The sequence below is a fragment of the Aethalodelphis obliquidens genome, unplaced genomic scaffold, assembly GCF_003676395.1.
Source record: "Aethalodelphis obliquidens isolate GAN/ISIS:26980383/991018 unplaced genomic scaffold, ASM367639v1 scaffold54, whole genome shotgun sequence".
Taxonomy (NCBI): domain Eukaryota; kingdom Metazoa; phylum Chordata; class Mammalia; order Artiodactyla; family Delphinidae; genus Aethalodelphis; species Aethalodelphis obliquidens.
This window is the reverse complement of record NW_020837998.1, coordinates 3,853,247-3,866,933: the sequence shown is the minus strand read 5'-3', so window position 1 is coordinate 3,866,933 and position 13,687 is coordinate 3,853,247.

The following is a 13,687-nucleotide window of genomic DNA, read 5'->3' as shown; positions in this document are numbered from 1 at the left end:
TTCTTTCTTTCTTTCTTTCTTTCTTTCTTTCTTTCTTTCTTTCTTTCCTTCCTTCCTTCCTTCCTTCCTTCCCTCATTTAGACAACAAAACCTCCCATATTGAGAAGGTGGACTTGGAGAGCAAGATTTATGATTTTTTCCCCTTTACCACTCTTTGTGAGGGTGTATGTGTATACTTCTGTGTACGATTTTGTCTGAATAGTTTTGCCTCCACCATTTGTCCTAAGGTTCTATCTGTCCCTATTTTTTTTGCTAAATAATTATTTTTTAATTTAATAACTTTATTATATATTATTTTATTTTACTGTATCTTCTTTTTTTCTTTCTTTTCTCCTTCCTTCCCTCCTTCTTTCCTTCCTCCCTCCTTCCCTCCCTCCGTTCTTCCCTTCTTTCCTTCTTTACCTCTTTCCTTCTTGTCTTCTTTCTTCCTTCCTTCCTTCCACCTTGCTCCCTTCCTCCCTTCCCTCCTTTCTTTCTTTCTTTCTTTCTTCCTACTTCTACTAATTCTTTCTATATATATTTTCTCCCTTTTATTCTGAGCCATGTGGATGAGAGGATCTTGGTACTGCAGCCAGGAGTCAGTGCTGTGCCTCTGAGGTGGGAGAGCCAACTTCAGGACACTGGTCAACAAGAGACCTCCCAGCTCCACATAATATCAAACGGCGAAAATCTCCCAGAGATCTCCATCTCAACACAATCAGCTTCACTCAACAACCAGCAAGCTACAGTGCTGGACAAAATATGCCAAACAACTAGCAAAACAGAAACACAACCCCACCCATTAGCAGAGAGGCTGACTAAAATCATAATAAATCCACAGACACCCCAAAACACACCACCAGGCGTGGACCTGCCCACTAGAGAGACAAGATACAGCCTCATCCACCAGAACACAGGCACTAGTCCCCTACACCAGGAAGCCTACACAACACACTGAACCAACCTTAGCCACTGGGGACAGACATCAAAAACAACGGGAACAACAAACCTGCAGCCTGCAAAAAGGAGAAGCCAAACACAGTAAGATAAGCAAAATGAGAAGACAGAAAAACACACAGCAGATGAAGGAGCAAGATAAAAACGCACTAGAACTAACAAATGAAGAGGAAATAGGCAGTCTAGCCAAAAAAGAATCCAAATAATGATAGTAAAGATGATCCAAAATCTTAGAAATAGAATGCACAAAATGCAAGAAACATTTAACAAGGACCTAGAAGAACTAAAGATGAAACAAACAATGATGTACAACACAATACATGAAATGAAAAAGACTCTAGATGGAATCAATAACAGAATAACTGAGGCAGAAGAATGGATAAGTGACCTGGAAGATAAGATAGTGGAAATAACTACTGTAAAGCAGAATAAATAAAAAAGAATGAAAACAACTGAGGACAGTCCCAGAGACCTCTGGGACAAAATTAAACGCACCAAAATTCAAATTATAGGGGTCCCAGGAGAAGAAGAGAAAAAGAAAGTGACTGAGAAAATATTTGAAGAGATTATAGTTGAAAACTGCCCTAATATGGGAAAGGAAATAGTTAATCAAGTCCAGGAAGTACAGAGAGTCCCATACAGGATAAATCCAAGGACAAATACACCAAGACACATATTAATCAAACTGTCAAAAATTAAATACAAAGAAAGCATATTAAAAGCAACAAGGGAAAAACAACAAATAACACACAAGGGAATCCCCATAAGGTTAACAGCTGATCTCTCAGCAGAAACTCTGCAAGCCAGAAGGGAGTGGCAGGACATACTGAAAGTGATGAAGGAGAAGAACCTGCAGCCAAGATTACTCTACCCAGCAAGGATCTCATTCAGATTTGATGGAGAAATTAAAACCTTTACAGAAAGCAAAAGCTGAGAGAGTTTGGCATCACAAAACCAGCTTTACAACAAATGCTAAAGGATCTTCTCTAGGCAAGAAACACAAGAGAAGGAAAAGACCTATAATAACGAACCCAAAACAATTTAGAAAATGGGAATAGGAACATACATATCAATAATTACCTTAAATGTAAATGGAATAAATGCTCCCACTAAAAGACACAGATTGGCTGAATGGATACAAAAACAAGACCCTTATATATGCTGTCTACAAGAGACCTACTTCAGACCTAGAGACACATACAGACTGAAAGTAAGGGGATGGAAAAAGATATTCCATGCAAATGGAAACCAAAAGAAAGCTGGAGTAGCAATTCTCATATCAGACAAAATAGACTTTAAAATAAAGACTATTAGAAGGGACAAAGAAGGACACAATCAAGAGATTGATCCAAGAAGAAGATATAACAATTGTAAATATTTATGCACCCAACATAGACTTTAAAATAAAGACTATTAGAAGGGACAAAGAAGGACACAATCAAGAGATTGATCCAAGAAGAAGATATAACAATTGTAAATATTTATGCACCCAACATAGGAGCACCTCAATACATAAGGCAAATACTAACAGCCATAAAAGGGGACATCGACAGTAACAAATTCAGAGTAGTGGACTTTAACACCCCACTTTAACCAATGGACAGATCATCCAAAATGAAAATACATAAGGAAACACACGTTTTAAATGATACATTAAACAAAATGGACTTAATTGATATTTATAGGACACTCCATCCAAAAACAACAGAATACACATTTTTCTCAAGTGCTCATGGAACATTCTCCAGGATAGATCATATCTTGGTTCACAAATCAAGTCTTGGTAAATTTAAGAAAATTGAAATTGTATCAAGTATCTTTTCGGACCACAACGCCATGAGACAAGATAACAATTACAGGAAAAGATCTGTAAAAACTATAAACACATGGAGGCTAAACAATACACTACTTAATAACGAAGTGATCACTGAAGAAATCACAGAGGATATAAAATAATTACCTAGAAACAGATGACAATTGAGACACAACGACCCAAAACCTATAGGATGCAGCAAAAGCAGTTCTAAGATGGATGCTGATAGCAATACAAACCCACCTAAAGAAGCAGGAATCATCTCGAATAAACAACCTAACCTTGCACCTAAAGCTATAGAGAAAGAAGAACAAAGAAACCCCAAAGTTAGCGGAAGGAAAGAAATCATAAAAATCAGATCAGAAATAAATGAAAAAGAAATGAAGGAAACAATAGCAAAGATCAATAAAACTAAAAGCTGGTTCTTTGAGAAGATAAACAAAATAGATAACCCATTATCTAGACTCATCAAGAAAAAAAGGGAGACGACTCAAATCAATAGAATTAGAACTGAAAAAGGAGAAGTAACAACTGACACTGCAGAAATAAAAAAGATCATGAGAGATTACTACAAGCAACTCTATGCCAATAAAATGGAGAACCTGGAAGAAATGGACAAATTCTTAGAAATGCACAACCTGCCAACACTGAATCAGGAAGAAATAGAAAATATGAACAGACCTATCACAAACACTGAAATTGAAACTGTGATTGAAAATCTTCCAACAAAGAAAAGTCCAGGACCAGATGGCTTCACAGGCGAATTCTATCAAACATTTAGAGAAGAGCTAACATCTATCCTTCTCAAACTCTTCCAAAATATAGCAGAGGGAGGAACACTCCCAAATTCCTTCTACGAGGCCACCATCACCTTGATACCAAAACCAGACAACGATGTCAGAAAGAAAGAAAACTACAGGACAATATCACTGATGAACATAGATGCAAAAATCCTCAACAAAATACTAGCAAACAGAATCCAACAGCACATTAAAAGGATCATACACCATGATCAAGTGGGGTTTATTCCAGGAATGCAAGGATTCTTCAATATACGCAAATCTATCAATGTGAGAAACCATATTAACCAATTGAAGGAGAAAAACCATATGATCATCTCAATAGATGCAGAGAAAGCTTTTGACAAAATTCAACACCCATTTATGATAAAAACCCTACAGAAAGTAGGCATAGAGGGAGCTTTCCTCAATGTAATAAAGGCCATATATGACAAGCCTACAGCCAACATCATACTCAATGGTGAAAAACTGAAAGCATTTCCACTAAGATCAGGAACAAGACAAGGTTGCCCACTCTCACCATTCTTATTGAACACAGTTTTGGAGGATTTAGCCACAGAAACCAGAGAAGAAAAGGAAATAAAAGGAATCCAAATTGGAAAGAAGAAGTAAAGCTGTCACTGTTTGCAGATGAGATGGTAGTATACATAAAGAACCCTAAAGATGCTACCAGAAAACTACTAGAGCTAATCAATGAATTTGGTAATGTAGCAGGATACAAAATTAATGCACAGAAATCTCTGGCATACCTATACACTAATGATGAAATATCTGAAAGTGAAATCAAGAAAACACTCCCATTTACCATTGCAACAAAAAGAATAAAATATCTAGGAATAAACCTACCTAAGGAGACAAAAGACCTGTATGCAGAAAATTATAAGATACTGATGAAAGAAATTAAAGATGATACAAATACATGGAGAGATATACCATGTTCTTGGATTGGAAGAATCAACATTGTGAAAATGACTCTACTACCCAAAGCAATCTATAGATTCAATGCAATCCCTATCAAACTACCACTGGCATTTTTCACAGAACTAGAACAAAAAATTTCACAATTTGTATGGAAACACAAAAGACCCCGAATAGCCAAAGCAATCTTGAGAATGAAAAACGGAGCTGGAGGAATCAGGATCCGTGATGTCAGACTATACTACAAAGCTACAGTAATCAAGACAGTGTGGTACTGGCACAAAATCAGAAAGATAGATCAATGGAACAGGGAAGAAAGCCCAGAGATAAACCCACACACATATGGTCACCTTATCTTTGATAAAGGAGGCAGGAATGTACAGTGGAGAAAGGACAGCCTCTTCAATAAGTGGTGCTGGGAAAACTGGACAGGTACATGTAAAAGTATGAGATTAGATCACTCCCTAACACCATCCAAAAAAATAAGCTCAAAATGGATTAAAGACCTAAATGTAAGGACAGAAACTATCAAACCCTTAGAGGAAAACATAGGCAGAACACTCTATGACATAAATCACAGCAAGATCCTTTTTGACCCACCTCCTTGAGGAATGGAAATACAAACAAAAATAAACAAATGGGACCTAATGAAACTTCAAAGCTTTTGCTCAGCAAAAGAATCCATAAACAAGACCAAAAAATAACCTCAGAATTTGAGAAAATATTTACAAATGAAGCAACTGACAAAGGATTAATCTCCAAAATTTACAAGCAGCTCATGCAGCTCAGTAACAAAAAAACAAACAACCGAATCCAAAAATGGGCAGAAGACCTAAATAGACATTTCTCCAAAGAAGATATACAGACTGCCAACAAACACATGAAAGAATGCTCAACATCATTAATCATTAGAGAAATGCAAATCAAAACTACAATGAGATGTCATCTCACACCAGTTAGAATGACCATCATCAAAAAATCTAGAAACAATAAATTCTGGAAAGGGTGTGGAGAAAAGGGAACACTCTTGCACTGCTGGTGGGAATGTGAATTGGTTCAGCCACTATGGAGAACCGTATGGTGGTTCCTTAAAAAACTACAAATAGAACTACTGTATGACCCAGCAATCCCACTACTGGGCATATACCCTGAGAAAACCATAATTTACAAAGTGTCATGTACCAAAATATTCATTGCAGCTCTGTTTACAATAGCCCAGAGATGGGAACAACCTAAGTGCCCATCATCGGATGAATGGATAAAGAAGATGTGGCACATATATACAATGGAATATTACTCAGCCATAAAAGGGAATTACATTGAGCTATTTGTAATGAGGCAGATAGACCTAGAGTCTGTCATACAGAGTGAAGTAAGTTAGAAAGAGAAAGACAAATACAGTATGCTAACACATATATATGGAATTTAAGAAAAAAAATGTCATGAAGAACCTAGGGGTAAAACAGGAATAAAGACACAGACCTACTGGAGAACAGACTTGACGATATGGGGAGGGGAAAGGGTGAGTTGTGACAAAGCGAGAGAGAGGTATGGACATATATACACTAACAAACGTAAGGTAGATAGCTAGTGGGAAGCAGCCGCATAGCACAGGGAGATCAGCTCGGTGTTTTGTGACTGCCTGGAGCGGTGGGATGGGGAGGGTGGGAGGGAGGGAGACACAAGAGGGAAGACATATGGGAACATATGTATATGTATAACTGATTCACTTTGTTATAAAGCAGAAACTAACACACTGTTGTAAGGCAATTATACCCCAATAAAGATGTTTAAAAAATGATAAAAAAGAGAATAAAATGAAAAATATAAGAAATAGAACAAAGAAAGAAAAGATAAAAAACAAAATAGAACAAAGAAAATATAAAGGAAAAAACACAGAACAACAAAATGATAACATAGAAATAGAAATATTAAAAATTTTTAAATATTTTAAAAATTATTTAAAAAACTAAACATTAAAAACATAATAGTAAAAAAAAAGAACAAAACAAATCATTAAAAAATAGTAATAATTATATTTTCCTGGGGTCTCAGCTGTCAGTGTCCTCACCCCTGCCCTGAGTCACAGCCAACCTCCCCTTCCCCAAGAGGCCCTCCATCACCTCTAGGTAGGTCTCTGGTCCCTCTGTGGGCACTATGTAGGCACCTCAGACTCTGACTTGGCCCTACTCCCATGTGTACACATCCTCAAATTCCACAGCTGCTAGAGCTAGACTGGTTTCAGTTTTGGGAACACATTGTCCATTCACGTATTCCATAGATGCAGGGTTTACCAAGCCAATCACAGGGATTTAATCTTTTTTTTTTTCAGCTGCACAGAAAGATTTTTGTTCCTCTTCCTTAGTCACCCTACCCCTGGGGCTCAGCTGTGGTTTTAGTCCCACCTCTGTGTGTGGCCATCCAAAGGAGTCTGCTCCCCTGGAGAACTCAGGTCTGCCCCCATAAGGATAGTGTTTGGAGGTGGCACAACTGCCTGGGTCACAGGGTCCCCAGTGGCAACAGGTGTGTGGGAAAGCTGGCTGTCACAGTCATGAGAAATCCGGCCCTAGGGGAAGAATTTCCTAGTGCTTGGTGGCTGGCGTGTGCATTTCAGCCCTCATGGTGGGTTTTCCTAGTGCCTGGTGGGGCAGATGGGTGACATGTGGGGAGAGAGAGGCTGCAATGGCGGCTCCATCCCCTGCATATTGCTCAACAGTGGTGTCTTGCTTCTGTGGCAGTCTGGCTTTCCTCCACAAGTATTCCCTGTTTTGAATTTCCTCCGTCCTGTCCCCTCAGTCTGTCTCCTCACAGACAAGAGCAGTCCTCCCTCCAGGTTTGCTCTCCAATCCCCACATTCCATCTCTCAGTCCCTGTGTGCACCAGCACACACACGTCCCTGTCTGGGATGTGCAGGGCTGTGGCACAGACTGTCTGTGTAGGTCTCACTCTGTCCTGTCTGACACAGACTGTCAATTTCACCTTCCTCCAACAGCCTCAGATGCTTCCCTTCTGTCCCAACCAATTTCCCCATCAGTGAGGGGCTTCCCCAGATACAGGAACCTCTCCTCTGCTTCAGCTTCCTGCCAGGGGACAGATCCCATCCCTCTTCCTCTCCTCTCTTTTTCCCTTCTTTCTTTCATCCTACCCAGTTATGTGTGGATCTTTCTTGTCCTTTCTGGTGTCCAAGTTCTTCTGCTAGTGTTCAGCTGGTGTTCTGTGAGAATTCTTCTATCTGTAGATGTATTCTTTTTTTTTTTTTTTTTTCCGTACGCAGGCCTCTCACTCTTGTGGCCTCTCCTGTTGTGTAGCACAGGCTCCGGACATGTAGGCTCAGCAGCCATGGCTCACGGGCCCAGCCGCTCTGTGGCATGTGGGATCTTCCCGGACTGGGGCACGAACCCATGTCCCCTGCATCAGCAGGCAGACTCTCAACCGCTGCGCCACCTGGGAAGCCCTGTAGATGTATTCTTGATGCATTTGTGGAGAGAGATGAACACATCCTCCTACTCCTCCACCATCTTGGTTTCCCCTGAATCTATGATTTATTGTCTGCCTGTTATTTTCAAAAATTTTTAGCCATTATTACTTCAAATATTTTTTTCTGTTCTGTTCTCTCTTCCTTCTGTTATTCCATTTATGAGTGTGTTACATGTTTTGAAATTGTCAAATGATTTTGGTATGTTAAATTCTGGTTCTTCATTTTGTTTTCTCTTTGCTTTTCAGGTTGGGAAATTTCTACTGACATATCTTCACACCCACTTGTTCTTCCCTCAGCACTATCAATGGACTGATGAGCCCACCTAAGGCATTATTCATTTTGTTTTTATTAGACATTTTGTTTTGATTCTTTCTTAGAGATTCCATTCTCTACTTAAATTTCCCATCTGGCCTGGCACATCATTTACATTTCAATTACAGCTCTTAATATATTAATCATAGCGGTTTTAAATTCCCTATCTGAAAATTCCAAAATCTGTGTTATATCTGAGTCTGATTTGCATGTTTGCTTTTTCTGTTTGCTTATAACTGTTAGTATAATTTGTAATTTTTTAAAAGCTGGACAGAATTTATTGGGTAACAGAAACTTACTTAAATATGCTTTTAATGTAATGTTTTATGTTAATCTGTCTAGGAGTTATGCTGTGTTTAATATTTCCTGTAAATGTAGGTGCCAGAATCTTCAATTTTCTTTAATGTCCTTGTTGTTCTCTCTTGTTGTTTTTGCATTTCCCTATAAACTCCTTTTTAAATATTGTCAGTGTACTGCAATTCTTTCACCTGTAATTAATTATTATTATATGGGAACCCTGTTTACATTGCAGTAAGGTATGGGGGAGAGGGAGTATTCTATAATCTTATGATTGCATTTCAATCTTTTAGTGAGGTTATGTCTTTAGGCTGTGATTTGACAGTAAGGTAAGAGGGGCCTGTAGTTGAATAATTGCCCAGTTACCCAGTTGAATATTTATTCAAACAATTTGGAAGAGGCACTGATGAAGTCTTTTTCTTTTTAGAATAAGCCTTTGTTATGGATAACATTCTGGACATATTTCAAAATGATTATATTTCTCCTCCCACCACCAGAAACACAACTAGATTTTCCTAAGCTCTTCACCATGAGAATCTGCTGATGTTACCGGCAGTAAAAGCCATGAAAGTGTGTGGATGATCCCAATACTGAATACCCAGGATTTTCTCACTTTCAGATTTTTCCACATTCAGTCTCCAGTAGTTTATAAAAATTGCAATTTAAATGCTCCTAAAAGTTTTAGCTACTTCTCCTCCAGGTAAGCTGATATCAGCTGTGATACCTTGTACTCTCCCATCTCTCCAGATTTCAGGATGACAGTCTTCTATGTGAACTCAGTTATTTGTGAAGTCATTGACTTCCAGGTTGTTTGGCTTTTCTTGTTGAAAGGAGAATAGTGACAATATCCAAGATCTTTATAAGTTAGAGCTAAAGAGGGAATTCTGCATTGATTTTTTTTGTCACTGTAATATACTAAATAATAGTATACCTGAATAGTTACCTGAATGAATTAAGAGAGACTCCACAGTGGCTAAATGTAAATATCAAAATAATCTTATTTCAATTTAAATATATTATTTTAAAAGGTTATCTGAAGACTGCTACCTCATTTCTCTGCTTCAACAGCATAATTAATTTTTAACTAAAGAAATATATATATATATATTTAATGATATTAAGAATCATGAAAGGGGAGAGGCGGAAGATGGCGGAAGAGTAAGACGCGGAGATCACCTTCCTCCCCACAGATACACCAGAAATACATCTACACGTGGAACAACTCCTACAGAACACCTACTGAAGGCTGGCAGAAGACCTCAGACCTCCCAAAAGGCAAGAAACTCCCCACGTACCTGGGTAGGGCAAAAGAAAAAGAAAAAACAGAGACAAAAGAATAGGGATGGCACCTGCACCAGTGGGAGGGAGCTGTGAAGGAGGAAAAGTTTCCACACACTAGGAAGCCCCTTCGCGGGCGGAGACTGCGGGAGGCGGAGGGGGGAGCTTCGAAGCCGCGGAGGAGTGCACAGCAACGGGTGCGGAGGGCAAAGCGGGGAGATTCCCGCACAGAGGATGGGTGCCGACCGGAACTCACCAGCCCGAGAGGCTTGTCTGCTCACCCGCCGGGGCGGGCAGGGCTGCGAGCTGAGGCTCTGAGGCTCCGGTTTCGGTTTCGGACGGAGCACAGGGAGAGGACTGGAGTTGGCGGCTTGAACATAGCCTGAAGGGGTTAGTGCACCACAGCTAGCCGGTGGGAGTCCGGGGAAAAGTCTGCACCAGCCAAAGAGGCAGGAGACTTTTCCTTCCCTCTTTGTTTCCTGGGACGTGAGGAGAGGGGTTTAAGAACGCTGCTTAAAGGAACTCCAGAGACGGGCGCGAGCCGCGGCTGAAAGCGCGGACCCCAGAGACGGGCGCGAGCCATGGCTGAAAGCGCGGAATCCAGAGATGGGCGCAAGCCGCCGCTAAAAGCGCGGACCCCAGAGGCGGGTGGGAGACGTTAAGGCTGCTGCTGCCGCCACCAAGGGGCCTGTGTGCGAGCACAGGTCACTCTCCACACCCCTCTTCCACGGAGCCTGTGCAGCCCGCCACTGCCAGGTTCCCGGGATCCAGGGACAACTTCCCCGGGAGAACGCACAGCGTGCCTCAGGCTGTGCAAAGTCACGCCGGCCTTTGCCACCGCAGGCCCGCCCCGCACTCCGTGCCCCTCCCTCCCCGCCGGCCTGAGTGCGCCAGAGCCCCCGAATCAGCGGCTCTTTTAACCCCATCCTGTCTGAGCAAAAAACAGACGCCCTCCAGTGACCTACACGCAGTGGCAGGGCCAAATCCAAAGCTGAGCCCTGGGAGCTGTGAGAACAAAGAAGAGAAAGGGAAATCTCTCCCAGCAGCCTCAGAAGCAGCGGATTAAAGCTCCACAATCAACTTGATATACCCTGCATCTGTGGAATACCTGAATAGACAACCAATCATCCCAAATTAAGGAAGTGGACTTTAGGAGCAAGATCTATGATTTTTTCCCTTTTCCTCTTTTTGTGAATGTGTATGTGTATGCTTCTGTGTGAGATCTTGTCTGTATAGTCTTGCTTCCACCATTTATCCTAAGGTTCTATCCGTCCATGTTTTTTATAAAAAAAATTTTTTTTCTTAATAATTAATTTTAATAACGTTATTATACTTTACCTTCGTTCTTTCTCTCTTTCTTTCTTTCTTTCTTTCCGTCCTTCCTTCCCTCCTTTAGACAACGAATCATCCCAAATTGAGGAGGTGGTCTCTGACAGCAAGATTTATGATTTTTCCCCATTTACTTCTTTTAGTGAGGGTGTATGTGTATGCTTCTGTGTAAGATTTTGTCTGTATAGCTTTGCTTCCAACATGTGTCCTAAGGTTCTATCCGTCCCTTTTTTTTCCTTTTTTTTTTCTAAATAAGAATTTTTTAATTCAATAACTTTATTATACTTTATTTTATTTTTACTGTATCTTCTTTCTTTTTGTCTTTTTTCCTTCTTTCCCTCCTTCCTTCCTTCCTCCCTCCCTCCCTCCCTACTTTCTTTCCTTCTTGCCTTCTTTCCTTCTTTGCTTCTTTCATTCTTTCTTCCTTCCTTCCTACCCTCCTTTCCTTCTTTTTTTCCTCATACTTCTAATTCCCTCTACTTTTTCTCCCTTTTATCCTGAGCCGTGTGGATGAAAAGCTCTTGGTGCTCCAGCCAGGAGGCAGGGCTCTGCCTCTGAGGTAGAAGAGCCAACTTCAGGACACTGGTCAACAGGAGACCTCCCAGCTCCACATAATATCAAATGGCGAAAATCTCCCAGAGACCTCCATCTTAACACCAGCACCCAGCTTCACTCAACGATCAGCAAGCCACAGTGCTGGAAAACCTATGCCAAACAACTAGCAAAACAGAAATGCAACCCCACCCATTAGCAGAGAGGCTGCCTAAAATCATAATAAGGCCACAGACACCCCAAAACACACCACCAGACGTGAACCTGCCCACTAGAGAGACAAGATCCAGCCTCATCCACCACAACACAGGCACTAGTCCCCTCCACGAGGAAGCCTAAACAACCCACTGAACCAACCTTACCCACGGGAGACAGACATGAAAAACAGCGGGAACTACGAACCTGCAGCCTGCAAAAAGGAGACCCCAAACACAGTAAGATAAGCAAAATGAGAAGACAGAAAAACACACAGCAGATAAAGGAGCAAGATAAAAATGCACCAGACCTAACAAATGAAGAGGAAATAGGCAGTCTACCTGAAAAAGAATTCAGAATAATGATAGTAAGGTTGATCCGAAATCTTGGAGATAGAATGGACAATAGAATGGACAAAATGCAAAAACCAGTTAACAAGGACCTAGAAGAACTAAAGATGAAACAAGCAACGATGAACAACACAATAAATGAAATTAAAAGTACTCTAGATGGGATCAATAGCAGAATAACTGAGGCAGAAAAACGGATAAGTGACCTGGAAGATAAAAGAGTGGAAATAACTACTGCAGAGCAGAATAAAGAAAAAAGAATGAAAAGAACTGAGAACAGTCTCAGAGACCTCTGGGACAACATTAAATGCACCAACATTCGAATTATAGGGGTTCCAGAAGAAGAAGAGAAAAAGAAAGGGACTGAGAAAATATTTGAAGAGATTATAGTTGAAAACTTCCCTAATATGGGAAAGGAAATAGTTAATCAAGTCCAGGAAGCACAGAGAGTCCCATACAGGATAAATACAAGGAGAAATACGCCAAGACACATATTAATCAAACTGTCAAAAATTAAATACAAAGAAAGCATATTAAAAGCAGCAAGGGAAAAACAACAAATAACACAAGGGAATGCCCATAAGGTTAACAGCTGATCTCTCAGCAGAAACCCTACAAGCCAGAAGGGAGTGGCAGGACATACTGAAAGTGATGAAGGAGAAGAACCTGCAGCCAAGACTACTCTACCAGCAAGGATCTCATTCAGATTTGATGGAGAAATTAAAACCTTTACAGACAAGCAAAAGCTGAGAGAGTTCAGCACCACCAAACCAGCTTTACAACAAATGCTAAAGGATCTTCTCTAGGCAAGAAACACAAGAGAAGGAAAAGACGTATAATAACGAACCCAAAACAATTTAGAAAATGGGAATAGGAACATACATATAGATAATTACCTTAAATGTAAATGGACTAAATGCTCCCACCAAAAGACACAGATTAGCTGAATGGATACAAAAACAAGACCCTTATATATGCTGTCTACAAGAGACCCACTTCAGACCTAGAGACACATACAGACTGAAAGTAGGGGATGGAAAAAGATATTCCATGCAAATGGAAACCAAAAGAAAGCTGGAGTAGCAATTCTCATATCAGACAAAATAGACTTTAAAATAAGGACTATTAAAAGAGACAAAGAAGGACACTACATAATGATCAAGGGATCGATCCAAAAAGAAGATATAACAATTTTAAATATTTATGCACCCAACATAGGAGCACCTCAATATATAAGGCAAATACTAACAGCCATAAAAGGGGACATCGACAGTAACACATTCATAGTAGGGGACTTAAACACCCCACTTTCACCCATGGACAGATCATCCAAAATGAAAATAAATAAGGAAACACAAGCTTTAAATGATACATTAAACAAGATGGACTTAATTGATATTTATAGGACACTCCATCCAAAAACAACAGA